We start from the raw sequence: 18,688 nt of genomic DNA on the forward strand, positions 1-18,688 counted from the left end.
AAAAAAAAATTCATCATAATATACATACAAATTCGAAACATTTCTATAAAACAAACCGTAAGAAAAAGAAACAAAAAGATTTAAAAATTTGGTTTATTTCCCACTCTAATGCCGAACTGCCACTAGTTATTGAAATTATAAAAAATTTGAGTCATTCAAGCCCGAATTTGTGATTGAAATGCTCGTAATGCTTAATATTCTGTGGAAATGCGGCAAATACGATTTTCCAGTTTATGTGAACCTTAATTTGTAAAAAGGTTTAAAACCGAACTAAAAATCTCATATGTACTCACATTGTATTAATCGATGTATTCAATACACCAATTGTGTTGTTGCCTTTATTGCTGTAACGCGCAGACATACAACGTTTAGCGATTTCAAAGATATGCGGATATCTGGCATATTCATACCAGGTGCCCATGTCTGAAAAGATTAAAATTTTTTGAAATTATTTCTTGTTTTTTTTTTATGCATGTATTAATGCATGTAATTTACTTACCGCATCAGCATTAAAATCTGTGGGCACTTTCACCTCTGGACAACTGCGTGGAAATGGTACTTGTGCCACTACCAGTTGGGAGATTAATAGCATAAATGCTGCGCAGAAACTAAAAATATTAAGACTAATAAGTAAAAGATATGCATGTATGTAGAAATGTTTAAGAATTCACATTCAATCAAGATGTGTTACACATCCAAAATTATTCAGCGTCCGCGTGGTCGCCATCCCGGTACAAAGACAAAGACATGGGCGCCCGAAAAAACACCAACTTGCCACAGAGCTCTCGTCTAGGCACGTCAGAAGGCATCTAAACAAACTAACGGACGAAGTCCAGGGTTCATAAGACATCGTCCAAACTCGACTTACACCACCTCCCGACCTGTGAATGCCGTTTCGGGAACACAGCCACCTGACGTAGACGAAGCAGAGCTTCATGAACCTCGGAAGACTCGGGAGACTCGCATCCCACTACGCTCTGGCTACTGCAGCAGGATGAACTCCTTTCTGAGTGGGATAAATGCAGGTGTGACCAATGAGTGCCCGGCATGCAGAAAGCCACCTCACGACTCCAACGAGACCCCTCTTCCTAAGGACCGATCCAGTTGGAATGGCATATTTTGTGAGACTCAACTAACAGGCTTCGTATGGTTCCTGTTAGTTGAGCCTAACGTCAACTATTGAGGGACAAGCTTATCTAGATATATAAATTCAATAAATTTACCAGTAATTTATGCAACAATCCTTGATTGTTATTTTTGTATTAAATAAGCACTGTAACTCTTTTGGTATATCCAATAACTTTGTTTGGGTAGTCCTATGTACGTATAAAATACTTTGTGGTTGGTCACACCATAACATATGGTTAATCACATTTCACGTCACCTGTAGTCGGAGGGTTAACAAGTGCTCACGCTGTTATAGTGGTCGAGGCTTGAGAGAGTATTGCCGTTTTTGGATTTTTCGCGTTTTCGATTTTATGATTTGTCTGACATATGGGAAATTCGAAGTCAATACGCTTTCGGAGAACCATAGCGATAGCCCCACCATTCATGTCAAAATGGATATTAATAGTAAGCGTCTTAGTTACATATTTCTTAACTTTTCACAAACTACCGCGCCTACCGCCGAAAGCTATTTAACACTAAAGTTGTGTGTTAAGAACTTAAGGGGTATCTCCATAGCATTCATATATGTACGTACGCGTGCGTTTGACAGAATAAAATTATATAAAAATTTTTATGGCAGCTCCTGATGAAGCTAAGGAAATTAGCGAAACTTTGGTCATAAAGTTAAGTAGAAACCGACAGTTGTCACTAGCACTTGCCCATTATAGATCAACCAAACCTACAAAAACATTAAAAATCTAGGCAAAATTGATCAGCATATAAAATAATAAAACTTTTTATTAAATGTTTTGAAGTAGTTAGGAAATACGCATGGCTGGTTTTCCTTATGTTAAATTGGAGCATTCGTCGACAAATGAGCGAAAAGACAATGTCGAATGGGACTAAAAAACGGTTTACCGATTGGCTTAGATCAGAATAGTACTTCAGTTGTGTACATGCGCTGTCCCGATACCCGATTTGTATGTGTCCGTTTTTGGCTCATAATATAATCGGTAAAGGTATGGAACAAGGAGATGAAATTGTGTCAAAATATGCCGGTAAATTTTTCCGTCAAAATATGGCAGAGTGAAAACCATCCCTTAGTGAAATCAGAACACTTACTCAATCTACGAACCCACAACGCGTAAAGTCTTTACCACGCTGGAAAAACAACTAAATGCTGAGCAACCAGTAATTTTCAGTGGAAAAAGATCTTAACTCTCAGAGTGTCCTATAAATAATACCTATTGCACCTAACCTTCTCAAATCTAATATAACTATAAAATAAATCCCTGGATTCATTTCACCTTCTGACAATTTTGTATTCCTCTCTGCCTTTTAGCATACATTCTAAGAAGTCATAAATTTTGAGTCCACTTCCACACTTTTTAAGAACTTGTTGGATATGTGACTTTTTAAATTACCTTATTTGAATCTTGAAATGCATTGTGTTCAATTATTTAAATTTGTCTTCCAATTTTTTTTTAAGTACTTTTCGTTTTATTTCACTGTGAGATGCAGAAAAACACGGCCGGTAAACTAATGTATAATATTTGTTTGAGTTTTTATTTTCATTACTCTTTTCGCTTATTAATATTTTTTATTTTTTTTTTCACTGTAAAGACGATGATCCTTGGATTAAAACAAAAAATTTTCACATCTACACCTAGTTGCGTCAAAATAATACAATAAACAGTTCTGTAACTAGCCTGGCTAATTATGTTTCAAAATTGAAAAGTTGAACGCACCACGGCCGGAAAACAACTGAAAGCACCTCATGCGACTTGCGCATAATTTATAGTCACATTCAATAAAGAGCAATAGCAACAACATCAAAATGCCTTAAATGTCTAGCCGCGTAACGTCAATATAATTGATTAAACACATAATCAAATAAAACCAAAATGATTAATAAAAAAGATCTATGTATTTATTATAAACAATTTGGAAAGAAACGATAGCTATCAATGGATCTCGTTTTACAAATTTCTATTGTATAAGTACAGCGTAAATATGTAAATATATTTATACTTATTACGGACGTAGTATGTCTACATTTGCAAGCTGATATTTCCATAGCCGAAATGATTGTCAGTGCAATCACTTTTACTATAAACCAACTTCAAAGGAATACTACTCGTTATGCTACAATTGTCCCATTCACAGATTGAATAATTATTTTCGACATTAATAATGAATTCACAGTTAAATAAGTGATAAAAATCAATTACGTGACATTGTGACACGGATATGGCTAATCAGAAAAATAAGACACAGAGCAAAGGGAAAACATTTTTGCACAGAGCGCTTCAAGTTCCACTGGGTTTTAAGTGTCTAAGTAAAAATTTTAATTTTTGTCAGTGCAGTTTAAAAATTATAACTCTATTTGGTAACATTGCAAACTATAATGCATAAACAGACGGCAGCGTTGATCCGGATCAACTAGGTAATTAGCTGCAGTTTATCCGGATTAAGACCGAGTGAATCGGGATCAACGCTGCCATCTGTTTAAGCTTTTTGATTACAACTTGACGGTTTGATTTTGGGTTTAGAATATCCACAGAAGCCTATCCCAGTCAGAACTTTGTTAACATTTTCTGAAAGTATACCCATTCAGTAATAAAAAACACTCGGAGAATTTGTAAAAGTTAGCTAGAATTTTTATTTTACGGCCTACGACAGTTGTCATGTCCCGGCCTAAGTAGTTTTCAAAAAAGTGGGAAAATTGTTAAAATAAATGTCTGAGCGAAATTAAATGTTAAAATGTATCTATGTAGTAAAATACCATTTTCCAAATTCCATTTTTAATGAAAAACTCATTGTGGAAAAGCAACAATAATTTGAAAAAATTTTAGAAGTGATAGCTATTTCGGAAATCACCACATTTCCTCATCAGGCTTCTTTCAGTAGGATTCGAACCGACGATCCCACTGACTCAGCCAGTTGCCTACGCTCTGATGAGGAAATGTGGTGATTTCCGGAATAGCTATCACTTCTACCATTTTTTCAAATTATTGTTGCTTTTCCACAATAAGTTTTTCATTAAAAACGGCCTCAAGCTCAATAAAAATTGTTGAATATAATTGTTACAAGGCCATAAAATAACAAAAACAAAAATTCGTATACAAAAAAGAAAAATTTTACTAGAAAAAATTGTGAATATTAAAAAAATCACCAAGTGTTTTTTGAGTCACTGTGTTTGCCTACAATATTAAACTCCCGTTGAAGTTTTTTCAAATAATGAAGTTTCGTTGCGGGCATTTAGTTTCACCACTTTCGCGTTGGTGGGAAGGAAACTGACAATATGCCATAAATATGATCTCAAATACAATATAATTAGTCAAATAAAAAGTTCCTTAAAAACAATTTTAATTCTTACTGAAATAACTAAAAAATAACAAAACTATAGCTTTTATTAAAATAATTTAAAAAAAGTGTTTTTTTATTTAAAAAAGTTATTGGTAGAAGTTTCCCAGGTTCGGTAGATTTTTTTCATATGAATGGTAAATATTTTTTTTTCGTCAGTGGCAATCCTGTCCTTGATAACAAAGAATTTTGCATCGGTTTATTTAATTAAAAGTTACGAAACATTAAATTATGCATTTAAAAAAGGCGAACTAGTAGTGTATTCCCCCTGGATTCAAATGTCCTCCGTTAAAAAAAAAATTAAGTTTTTGCATAGCTTTTTTCAACATGTATTTACTTGCTATATTTTATTTTCAACAATATTTACATAAATATTTACACATTTATCTACAGATTTTTACTAAGCCAACATGTTTTTCGTTAGTCCGAGTCTCATTTTCATATTCGAAATATGCCAAATTTGTTTCGCTTCAAATTATTCGCAATCCAATTGATCGGTTATTTCCAAGGGACTCAGTGGCAAATTTCGCGCGACCAGACAACCTCTGTAAAAAAAATAAAAATCAAAGTTTTGCTAATTAGAATAATATTCATTTAATCATTACTCCACCAATACCATGACTACTTGAAACTACCTTTAAATTTAAAAACTATACAAATGTCATATGTATCCTCAAGTTAGACTTTCTTTATATCTAAACAATATTTATGCCAAGACAATAATTATATGTGTGTACATATTTACAGTACTGCACCTCTATGCAATGCTAGAATATGCGTAGTAAAAAGCGTTTACATTCCTATTTAATTGCATAAGTGTGTATCTACACTAGGGTGGCACAAAAATGCACGCGAAAAAGTGAAGTCCGAACTTTAGTGCTCTCAACCCCTAGGATTGTTCCCTATCTAGAAAAAGTATACCCCTGTTTTTTATTTAAAAATCACTAAAATATTTATGTAGAGGTCGCATAAGGCGCTCAAAATTTTCCATTTATTTTATATAAAAAAAAAAAAAAATTTTTTCTTGAACATCAATATTTTTCGATCGGAAAATTCTGTTTCTCTCCAGGAGATTTCCAGTAATAATACCAAATTGTTTATTTTGCCATTTTTTAATACTTTGTATGGGTCTATCAGTGTATTTTTTGGAATACTTATAAAAAAGTTAATATTAAAAAATGGTTAAATAAACAATTGGGTAGTATTACTAAAAGTCTCCTGAAGATAAAAAGAATTTTGCGATCGAGAAATATTGATTTTCTAGAATCCTATGCCATTTCTACGAACAATTTTTTGTTTTTTCATGTACATAAAATACATTAATTCTTTGTCATTTAAAGCACAGTGGAAATCCGGCATAATGGCAACTCGACATTATTATAACTACAAATATTATTTATACTCACCGGCTAAGCCATTGAACCGAACGGAGAGTTTGCCAGGTCCTTCGACTGTTGCGATTCCTTCAATTGATTGTCTTACATTGCTTTGGAAAGAGAGAGCAACCAAACAATTAAGAACACTTAAGTGAAGAAGAACTGAACACAGCTGAATTAACTCACAGTTTTGTAGTTTGTGTGTTGAGCACCGAAACCTAATCACCAGCTAAAGCACCATACTGAGTTTGGATGCATCTACCGCCGGCTTCAAAGATAAAAGGATATTTGGCATATTCATTCCAAAGACCCAGGTACGGTAAAAAAAAAAAACAATTTATTAATTTAGAATAATTTATGGATAAGGCCATAAATATATAAAAGAAAAATCAATCCGGGGTCTTTATTAGAGCAACAGAAACCAAATCAATACTTTTTAGAATGTTGACTGCCTGACCGTCCGTGAATTGAACTGAATGCCGAAAATATTTTTGTAGAAGGTTGCCACCTGTTTAAACATTTTAATTTAATTTATTTGCTACGGTATATTAAAAATTGCAATACGGGTACTAAACTAAAAAAATTTAGCAAAGTTAGCTGCCCAAAATATTTTAGAGGAGCGTTGCCACCTGTTTAAAAAGTGTATTCAATTGAAATTATAGAATAAATTTACTATTACAATGCAGGTATCAAACTAAAGGGGTTTAACGAAATTTACGGTCGAAAATATTTTTGAAGCGAGCTGCCACCTTTTTTAAAAATCGATAAAGTAAGCTAATTATTATAATACGGATGTCCCATGAAATCTTTCATTAGAAAATCATATCTTCAACTAGTAAATACCCCGCGTGTTTCGCAGCGCCTTCAAAATATTTTTGTTTTATTACTTCCTCTCTCAACATTAAAAACTATTAGTTAATATCATAGTAAAAGTATGCAGATTTTTTCAACGGCAATACTTTCAAAATATCAAAATTATAGCTTGATAAATATATTTATTATAGGAAGGGGAAAAATACGTATTTGACACAAAAATTTAATTTATACATAGTCGAAAATTTAAAAAAGTGTGGCAACTCCAAGAATAATTTCTTACTTTATTGCCTATATAGAAAGAAGATGAAAAATAGGTTTTTGGAAAAAAATGTCTCAGATATCCAACGAATTAAGACAGGGTGGCAACCCTGGCGGAATGACAGGAAATATCTTTAAAGTGTCAAACTTTTTCTTTATTAGCTATAAATGAGTAGAAAACAACGGTATGGAAAACAATGTATGTATGAATTTAAAAAAAATGTATATCAAGCCCTTTAAAAATTTTGCGTGGCATCCCTTTTTAAAAACATTTGTTACATTCATTTCTTCCTCTTCTCCCCAATTGCCACCTTAACCGTCTGTGAAAACGATTTTGGGCGCGCTCTTACTTTACCTCCTTATTAATTACCCTGCTCTTGAACTCTCATTTCATACGTACATAGCTATATGTACAATAGGGTGGTCCTTGTATGTAGAAAGTAAAGTTTTAAATCAGATTTCCTGAGCAGGGTGAGAGTTCAAATTCCTATATGGATACCCAAAATCGATAATACCATAAAAAAAATATTTTTAATTTTTTGAGGCCTTAGAAGCATTTGGCATTTGACCCCTTTTCGACATGTCTTAACCGACCAATCGGGACCAAAATTTATACCTATGTTATATCTTCAACTATGTTAGTATCAATTTTGGGTATTAGAAAAAAAATAATTTTAATTTTTTGAGTCTCTATAGAAGAATCTGTAGTATGCCCCCTGTGGGACACGCCTTAATCGTCTCCAATCGGGACCAAAATTTATATGTGATATCTGTGACCATGGTATTACCGATTGAGGGGTGAGGCTGAAAAAAAATAGTTCATTTGAGTTTCTAAGCACCACCCTAATGCACATATATTATCTGATAATGCGACCATATTTGCATGCAAGACTACTTACTTTAGATGCCTCAAAGTCTTGCACCGTGGTGATAGTGCGGGGGCAACGGCCCAAATTGAAAACTTGACTGGCCACCATTTGGGTGGATGCTAGCAAAATGACTGACAAGCAGGCGCTAGAAGGATACAAAATTATTAAAAAAGTTTCAATATTGAAAATAACAACAAACAGTTATTTATGTGCTTACCTTACCTTATCTTACGAAATTTATCGGTTTCAGCTGTTCAAATAAAGGAGTTTTACAGTAAAATCCCATATCTGAACAATCAGATGTATGGAAGATATATGTTGTAGTCATCCGATCCTTGTTATTTTCACTGTAAGTATTCTGTTAATAATGAGTGAAAACGGTGCGCAATTTCATGTTCCTAGCTGCATAAATGGAGGAGATATGATAAAAGACCTCATATCTGAACAATCAGTTGTATGGGGGCTGCAGGTTATAGTGACCCGATCTTCGTTATTTTTACTGTAAGTCTTCTGCTGATAATGAGTGAAAACAGCGCGAAATTTCATGGTCCTAGCTACATAAATGGATGAATTATAACGAAAAATCTCATATCTGAACAATCAGTTGTATGGGAGCTATAGGTTATAGTTATCCGATCTTTTTAATTTCCACTGTAAGTTTTCTGTTGATAATTATTGAAAACAGTGCGGAATTTCCTGTTCCTAGCTATATAAATGGAGGAGTTATAACGAAAAATTTTATATCTGAACAATCAGTTGTATGGGAGCTATAGGTTATAGTGACCCGATCTTTGTAATTTTCACTGTAAGCATTCTGTTGATAATGGGTGCAAGTGCTGCAAAATTTCATGTTCGTAGCTGCATAAATGGAGAAGTTATAACGAAAAATCTCATATCTGAACAATCAGTTGTATGGGACCTATATGTTATAGTGGTCCGATTCTTCCGGTTCCGACAAATAATTAATACATTATAAAAATACACCCACCTACCAAATTTGATCCGGATATCTCGAAAACTGAGAGACTAGATTGCATACAAACAGACGGACAGACGGACAGACGGACATGGATAAATCAACTCAGCTCGACGTTCTGATCATATAAGTATACATTTTAATGGGTCTATCTCTTTTTGTTCTGGTACTTACAAACATCGGACCAAAGTTATAATACCATTTCATGCTCATGAAAGGTATAAAAAGATATACATACTATGTACGTATACTCACTCACACAGGCTCGCGAACAATTGCTTTATCTAATGCTTAGTGTAATGTCAATATTTACAAGCATATCTGTGATCATTTTGTCGCTTAAGCACACTTTTACTTTTGTTTTGATAGTTACATACTTATTACAAGTTGTTGTCGCTTTGTCGCATTTTCGCAGTTCAATATTAATTTTTAACACTTATGTAGCAGGAGGGCTAATTAGTCGTAAGCATCCCTGTAGGAAAACCGTAATTTAACGTCGGAGTGGCATGATGGTAATTTGGAAATCAGCTAAAATAACATTAATTTGGAAACAAAGTTAAGTTTTCGAAGTGTTTGGCATGTGTTTGTAGTTCCTCACGCTAAGTGCTTGGATGTGGTCTAGCTTGCAACTAGTTGAAAATTACCCAAATGGATTTGTATTTTTCGACGTTTACTTTTAATATTTTAAAGTTGATTCTTTGGCTAATTTCAACTACTTGATTATTTATAGTCCATATGTACCTCAGTGTCTAAATTTGACATTGGTACCCGTGAAAATAATGCGGCTTTTGAAAGCTGGTTTTCCGAAGCTACACTTACCTTAGCTTCAAGGTAGCATTTCGTTACCAAACCACGTTATTTTTGCTTTCCATTTTGTAGGCAAACTTTTTCGATTTTTTTTTTTATATATATTTTTTTTTAGAAAAGAATATCCAACACAACAACATTTTATGCATTACCATCTTGTTTTGTTTTCGAGGCTTTTCTAGTTTATTAGAAATTCTTTGTGACTTTCCGGTTTTATTCGGGCATTTATCGATTTTTCAAACATTGTTTTAGTTTTATTTTCTTTTTGCCCATTTTTTTTTTTAATATTTTTGATGCCTTTGGGAATATTTTTCCCGATTTTTCTCGATATTTTCCAGACTTCTCTGGTTTATTCAAAAAATATCTTGTCATTGCGGATTTTTTGGGATATATTTTTGGCTTCGTAATTCGCTAAGGTTTTTCAAGAATTTCGATATTTTTTGCGATTCTCCGAAATTCGCTCGAGATTTTTCTGGTTTCTTCAAAAAATTCCTTGTCATTAATTTATTTCTTGGGTGATCGTTTTTTTCTCAGATTTAAAAACAAAACTTTAAGATTTCCCTTATTTGAGTTATTTTTGGGACTTGGTTATTTGTTCAGTTTTTTTAATACATACAATAAAAGTTTGTTTTTAAACTTGAGATTTTTCTGGCTTATTTGAAATTTTTCCAGTCTTGTTTGGGTGAACGTAGTTTTTAAGATTTTAACCATAAACTTCATGATTTCCCTATTTTTTAAGATTTTTCGTGTTTTTTTGGTATTTGTGGAAATATCTTCGAAAATCCTCGCAATTTTCGTTTTGGTTTTATGGTAAAATTTTGTGATTTTTTCGAGGTTAAATATTTTATTTGAAAAGTTTTGAGATTTTTTCGAGTTATTCGAACTGTACAATTTTTTTAGGTTCTCATTATTTACCACAGCTTTTCACTAAACTTCGACATTTTCTTTTGCGAATTTTCGAAAGTTTTTCGAGATTTTGTGGGACTTTCCTCGGAAAATTTCAAAATTTTGCTGGTTTATGCAACATTTTTCTTGTCTTAGGGTATTTTCTTGGAACTTTTACTGATTTTTGGGTCTGGACAGGAATTTGCAAGCATTTAGATTTTAATTTTTCATCCCAGGTATACATAAGCACATATGTAGGAAATAATAATAATATATAAAATGATAAGAAAATAAAAAAAAATCATCTCGCTCGATCTATCATTTACTAAAACTTTTTGCTTATAAAATAATTGTTAGTGAAAATCTTTCCTATAGGGTCCGCTGCCTTAGGGTTCGTCATTACGTATGAGTAACTTGTGAGAAGAAACAAGTCAAAAAAGCGTTATCAAAGAGGGGGTTAGTACATACAAAAAGATAAAAGATTTAACACCTGTTTCCTTATCGTAGTTTATTTTGAATACATCCAAATGCATTCGTGTTCCAGAATATTAGGCAATATTTGTTTAGGAAAGTAAATTAGAATGCTGCCTTGCAAGTGTCTTTCTTTTAATTACTTTCATTTGTAAATTATCCCAATTGCCAAAAAAATTAAAATTATAAAAATTAAATTAAGCAACTGTTGCACGTAATTATCCGTTGTTTCAATCTGAAGTAGTGGATTATGATACTATCAAAAACGTTAATTGGGAGCTTGTGTTTTCGAATACAAATTAATTTCTTGCAGCATAATCCCTGTGTAGTTATATGTATGGGGCGAAATTCCTCAAGTGTAACATTTTTTCTCAGTATTTTGTTCCAATTCCACCACGTTTTTGCTATGGTTGCTGGTAACCAATGTGTAAAAGAATTTTTTTTTACCGCGGTTTTTTGTCCAAAAAATTGTAAATTTCTTTAAAAATGCAAGTTTTTTTTTATTGAAATTTTTTTGTAAAACAAAATTTAGCAAAAAATTCTAGTTCCACCACAAAGCAAATTTTCTGAAATATAAGGTTTTTAAATTTTTGAAGATCTGACCTTTGACCCCTTATAGCACCTGTAATATAAGTTTGCACCCAAAAAAAGTTATATACCGTTTCAATAAGAGCAAAAGGCGGATCACGTCCATATTTTTACTTTTTTAGTTGTTTACATACAATAATTAAAAATAATTTTTTACCACAGTTCCAATTTCGAACTTCGAAGGCCCACATCTCGATTTCGGAGGCTAACTTATAAAAAGGGGAGAATTTTTTTTTTTAATTGTGGCTCAGTCTCTTAAAAAAAGTAATTTTATGAAAATATAAAATATTGAGACAACACAAGTTTATTCAGTGAGCAAATGTGTCACAACAAAGGAAAAGCGCCCGCAATGTCTCCTCTCCACAACAAACTCCAGTACAAAAACAATCCAAAGGAGCAAGCAGCCCAACAACGGTTCGTTTGTTGGCGATAATGGAAAATACATTGGAAACATTTATGGAGAGCATTATCCAAAAATTGAACGAGAGTAAAGAGCGCGTAATGCAAAAAATTGGTGAAGTCTCCGCTGAGCTAAGTAACCTCAAATCAGCAATTAAAACTATTGATGAAAGAGTGAGTGCGCTGGAAAAACTGCGCGACGAAAATGGCGAACAAAACAAAAACGTTCTCACCAGGGATGAAAAATGGAAATTTCAGATTGTACCTAATATCATAAAATAAATGTACCTAAATGAGACAGATTGTACCTAAAAAAAGTTACATCATTCATTTGTAGTTTTTTTTTATAAATTTTATTTAGGGGCTGTCCATATATTACGTAAGGGAGTTTTCGCCTGTTTTGATTTTTCTAATAGATTAAAGGATTGTCTATCCAATGGTGCAATTATCGAATAATAGTGTATGTGGCATTTACACTGTTTCTTTATTCGAGCGACGAAATATAGGATGTATGCCTAGTCAGTCTTAAAAACTTCATTACATAGTTATACTAGTCTTTCTTTGTTTTCGGTTTCTGTGGTCCACGGTCCAGCCAGCCAATCTGAAAGAGGAGTAGCCACAGGGATATGTCGTACTTCTTTTTCACTCAAAGGTATTTCATTTTCACAGTCCACTTAAATTTCTTCTTGATTCACCCACTCAATAATATCCTCTGTTTCATTTTCTGTGATGACACATATGAGCTCTCGCCCGCGTCGTGAAATTATCCTCTTTGCTCTTCGACGCTGAGGCTCAGAAAAGATCAAGTGAAGCTTTTAGGGAATGCTTATTGCCTTATTTGATGCAAAGTACTTACCACATACATTGCATATTCTCTCCTCAAGTTGGTCATTCACTGAGGGACAAAAAAAATCATAAGGTATACTTTTGTAAGTGCACGGAATAGTCACTTTCAGTGCCATTCTTAGGAATAATGGTATGAAATGATTATTTTCTTGTACTTCTGTCGGAGAAGGTACTGTCAACATTGATTGACAACAAAGAGTAATAGGTGGTGGACAAAAACCGGTTTGAAGAATATCTCGAAAATTACCCGAAAGGTCTTACGTAATATATGGACAGCCCCTTGTAACAGGAATACAAAAGACGGATTTACTTTACACATGCTAAGGTGTTTATTAACTGGGCCTATATCTATAGAATATAGTCTAATGGGAATCGTAGAAGCGTTGTTTTTGTCTACTGAAAATATTAGCGAAAAAAAAAACAAAAAACACACTTTAAAAACATACACTTTAAAACATATTTCTTTATCCAGCTTTTTATAAAACAACAGGAAAAGTCTGCTAATTTATCCGATTCCTTTTAAAAGGTGCAGCAAGTCTAGAGAAAATAATCAAATTGCCGTAAGTAACTTCGAAAGTATTTTAAATATATGTATGTATGTATTTTCAGAAATAAAAAAGCCAATATGGGTCAGATAGCTATAGTTCTCATCTATAGAAAATATGAAATTTGAAGACATCCTAGACACTGGACTGTATGAGCGAATAAAGACTGGTTTTCATTATGTCATATTTTGACAACAAAATTTGTCGACATATTTTGACACAACGTTCTTTCCTTTATCCATGATATTAAATATGGGCCAAAAAGTTACAAATAGCCGCTTTAACAGCGCATGTACACGCCTGAAAGCCTACTCTGATCTAAATCAATCAAAATACCATTTTTAGACCCATTTGACAATTTGTTTTCACTCATTTGACCGTAAATGCCATTGAATCAATAGAAGAAAAAAAAACTACGAATTTTAGGATAGCTAAGTAAAGTGTTAATTTTTCGTAGTGGCTGCTGTAAATGCAATGTAAAATGTTTAAGATAATACATAATATTACTTTTTTAATTTCTTCCTATTGGCCACTTTTCTTTATAATTGTTTATTCTTCAAAATGAAGGCGAAGCTTTTCCCGTGCCTATAAGTAAATATATTAGCACGGTAAAGGAAAAAAATACTAAAAATGCATCTGATCAAATGATGATTGTACCTAAAATCTAGTGACTGTACCTAATGTACCTTTAAGTCATCAAACGTCGAAAAAAGGTACAATTGTACCCATGGGCGTACCCAGGTAGGGGCAGGGGGGTGCTCGAGCCGCCCCCCCCACCCAAACTTTCAAAATTTCCTTATATATATATAAAATAGTACCCTGAAATGCCAGCTTAATAGGGTCGAGCTATTATTTAAAGCGATTGCTGGCTTTTTTAAATCTAGGCGCAAGTCTTTAATTCTCCGCGATATTGACCTAATGCAATACGCAACTCAAATGAAGATACAGAAACGTTTGGTGAGTGCATTTTCAATTCGTGGGTACATATATGTACGAAAGCATCCCGACAGCGAAGCAGTGAAGGTTTTAGATCGTAAAAGCGTCGATAATATTGCAGCTGCTACATAACATGCACATACACACATATGTTAACATATTTATTAATGTTAGGAGTGTTAAGGCCCGTTTACATACAACTTTGGGCGTTGGCGTCGATTCGACAGTTGACTATGAATACATGCATTTATATGAAAGTCTCCACATAACCAAAGTTGGGCAACGCCAACGCCAACACAATGCAGAAAGATGGCCAACTCTCAACAATTCGCGCGCGTGGCAAAATTTTTTTTAGTTTCACTTTTATTTCAACATATTTTGATTTAAAAAAAAATACTGATAAAAATAAAAGTTTTCATAAAAACAGGGTTGAAATCTTGAAATTCCTGCCCGTATTTTGTTTGTAAGTCAAATATGAGTGGCATTATGCTCGACCGAGTAATCATAGTCAACTTATGTACAGTAGTCGAAAAAATTATAGCCGCACCAAATTTTGACAAGTTTTAAAATATTATTTTTGTTGTTATTTAATTTCGGTTAGTTTTTTATAGTTCGTTCTTTACCAACTTCCGTATAAATACAAGTTTAAAGGCAGTGTAACACGATTGGGTATTTGCCAAAATTTGGTGTAAATCGTATCCCAATTGTTTGAACACCCAAAATATTTTTCACTATCCCCATCACGAAAATTAATTTATTGAAATTTTTCAATAGAATATTGGGCATACATCAAGATAACCAACCGTTCAGCTACAGAAAAACTAAAAATGCAGATTGCTAGCACTTTTTACGCTGATTTTAACTATATCAATATTATTTGCCGCAATTAAAAAGTAAAGTAGATATAAAAGGTAAAACAAAAAAATTGTGATATTTTAAAATATTAATATTTTCTAAACTGCCAAACTGATTCAAAAGGTAATGATGTCAAAATAAGGACAATTAATTTGTCTTCAAACTGATATATAAAAGGTGTATGCTTTTTTATATACTTAAGCCAAAAATATTATAAAACAAAAAAAAATTGATAATTTTTTCATAAAATAACCTTATTTTAAAAAAAGTCCATAAGCAATGCTAAAAAAATTTATATTATTTAGAAAGTGCAAGTTTTTACCTTTAATTTGGTACTCATATTATATTATGATTTGCTTTTGAGTTTTCAGAATTCAGTTATAATAAAAAATATAAATGCATGTATGTGCAAATGCATATTGTAGTTAATTAAACGGGTTGGCTTTCCATTATGGCCGTTCGTTAAAGGGGCGGTGGACGAAAGGTAAGTGGGCGTGGCGTGTTTGGAGAGGGAATGAACCGCGATTGACAAAAATTCAACCCCCGACCACCTACGTCCCCTATGGTTCTCTAGGGATCCCTTAGAAAAATGGCCAAAAATCACAATTCTCATTTGCGTCTTTTCGCTTGAAAAATGTTAAATATTCATTTGCACAAGACATTTTTATATACACATTTTTATATACAAGACTTTTTTATAAAACACCCAGTAACCATAATAGACATCACTGGGGCGGCAGCCCCAGGTTTACCACACAGAAAGGGAATTCTAGTTACCTCATCCTTTCCCAAGGCTACATCACTGGGGTACACCAAAAGGAAAATTCTATTTGGTATTTGTTTTTTAATATTTCTGGCTTAAAAAAGTAAAGAAGATATAAAAGGTTAAAATATCACAAAAATGTTCTTTAACCTTTTATATCTTCTTTACTTTTTAATTGCGGGAAATTATATTTATATAGTTGAAATCAGCGTAAAAAGCACTATTTTTTGGTTTTCCCATAGCTGAACGGTTGGTTATCTTGATGTGTTCCGAATACTGCACTAATATTTTGACTACAAAAAAAATTTTCCCATTTTTGTTTACCAATAGCCTAATATAAAAATTTACAAATCTGTACAAATGTACCAATCGAGTGACACTGCCTTAAAAATTTATGCAATTTAAAAAAAAAATCTACAAATTTTCGTTGAAATTTCGAGTTTTTCAATTAAATTCTTAGTATGCAGTTTTGTAGCCTATTGAATTCTAGTAGAATAAAGTACACGATTCAAATGGCTAAAAATGTCGAACAGAACACCTACAACCGCCCATTTACTAAGCAGCTTTAATGCTAGTGGCATTACTATTGCCAACAAATATGCAACACGCTTTGCACCGGAGTGTAAGCCAAGCATGTTGGACCTTTTTGCCGTAAGTGTAATTGGTAATGTAAACCATATTGACCAATTTCCCTTAGCTAGTGTGTCTGACCATGAATTGATGTTTTTATGTTATAATACAGTATATTTTGCTTTGCTGCCTTTGTGCTTTAACATTTATAAGGAAACTGCTCCGATACTTGCATTCAACATACCTGCACATTAGCGATACCTGCCTTAAAAATTTGCAACTGTTATCAATTATCAAAGAAAGTATTACGTTTACCTGCACTGGCTCTACACTTACCCTAATTTTACAAGCTATTATTTATTTTGCTCATCTCGCAGAACATCGAAAACGGCAATTATTTTATGTAGTTATATAGATAATTAGATACCATTCGGAAAAAAAATTCTCTTGCAGTAATTTCTACGTGGTAAGTGCTCCTCCATTATTTGGTTTCATAGGGATTCGGATACCTTCCTCATTGAAGTAGTAAAGAAAATTCGCTTAAGTGCTTTTTTCGGTTAAGTGCACAAGTTTTTCGTGCAAAGGGCAGCGAAGGATGGGCAGCTAAGCAAAATATACTGTATAGAATTTTGCAAAGTGAAACCAATTACCCACTTACCGTTTAGGGATTACAAAAACGTAAACAGGACTGAGTTATTTGAAGAAAGTGCTTCACTGGATTGACTCCTGTTGGTTCTTCTCAGACGTTGATAATAATCTAAACCATTTCAACACGCGGTTAAAATCTTTGTTTGAAAAATATGTGCCTATGAGAAATATTAAAATTTTTCACAAGCGAAAGCCGTGGTTCACCAAATCCACTCTAAGCCTTATAAAAAGCGAAATACGGCCTACAAATACTGGAAACGGAAGCCCACTGATGATCGTTGGAACCAATATAAAAATGTAAGAAATGAAATAATTGCAAGCCTACGTCAGGCAAAAAAGGCCTATCTCGAAACTAAATTTAATGCTAACGTTCCCTCCAAGGTTATGTGGAAAAATATAAATTCAATGGGAGTCTGCGCTAAGGATAAGAAAACCTGCACCGTTGATGTCAATGTGATGAACTCATATTTTATAGGTGCAAATAAGCAAACAAATATTTCGTCATATAAGATAAATCAAACTTTAGCCTTTAAATCTGCCTATGAATTCACGTTCGATGTTGCCACTGAACATGAAATTGTAAAGTGTGTCTATGCCATAAAATCGAATGCCGTTGGTGTGGATGGTATTAGTTTGCGTTTTTTAAAACTGATTCTTCCTCACGCGTTTCCCTCACTTACTCACATAATAAATTTTGTCATAACCTCTTCTACCTTCCCAAACCAATGGAAAGTGGCAAATGTTGTCCCAATTCCCAAAAGTAACCTTCATGACTCCGCCTCTAACTATAGGCCTATCAGTGTTTTACCGGCACTATCAAAAGTATTTGAAAAGTTTATTTCCAATCAAATAGTGTTTCATCTGAATGAAAACAACCTCTTGAGTGAGTTTCAGTCTGGATTTAGACCTAACCACAGCTGCTCAACAGCCATAGTAAAGGTTATGGACGACTTTCGCCCTGCTTTTGATAGTAAACTACTCACCATATTAGTACTTCTAGACTTTTCCAAAGCTTTCGATACAGTAAACCATAATATTCTGCTTTTGAAACTAAAACACTACTTCGGTTTTCATGCAACATCAATTAAATTGATGGAAAGCTACCTTTCGAATAGGCTGCAACAAGTCCAATGTGGAGATATCTTTTCGCAACGCAGCGCAGAGAAGTCTGGAGTGCCGCAGGGATCAATTCTGGTTCCGATACTATTTGCTATTTTTGTGAATGATATTGTTCATTGCTGCCAAAATGCCTCTATACACCTGTATGCTGAAGATACTCAGATATACTACTCCCGTCCTATTGGTCTAGGTGAAGATTTAGTGTTTAGATTAAATGATGACCTATTAAGAATATCATTCTGGGCCAAAACGAATGGCCTTTCTTTAAACGCAGCCAAAACTCAGGCACTACCTATAGCGCACGAGTCTTTTGACCTGAGTAGTTTATCGCCTATTGTGCTTGACAGTACAGCGATCGAATTTCAATCGGTAGTCACTAACCTTGGATTTAAAATAAACTCACGTTTAACTTGCATTGACCATATTAATTACACTATATCAAAGATATATTATACTCCAAGAAACCTATGGTATACATGTTACTGTCT

At 33.4% G+C, this 18,688-nt stretch overlaps 1 pseudogene; it reads right to left on the bottom strand.

The window, feature by feature from the left end:
• The window catches only part of LOC118749789, a 13,575-nt pseudogene extending 3,059 nt beyond the window's left edge, over positions 1 to 10,516 (bottom strand).
• Between the last annotated feature and the right edge of the window lie 8,172 nt (positions 10,517 to 18,688).

Source organism: Rhagoletis pomonella, unplaced genomic scaffold, assembly GCF_013731165.1.
Source record: "Rhagoletis pomonella isolate Grant_MI unplaced genomic scaffold, Rhpom_1.0 Rhpom_scaffold_00049, whole genome shotgun sequence".
Taxonomy (NCBI): Eukaryota; Metazoa; Arthropoda; class Insecta; order Diptera; family Tephritidae; genus Rhagoletis; species Rhagoletis pomonella.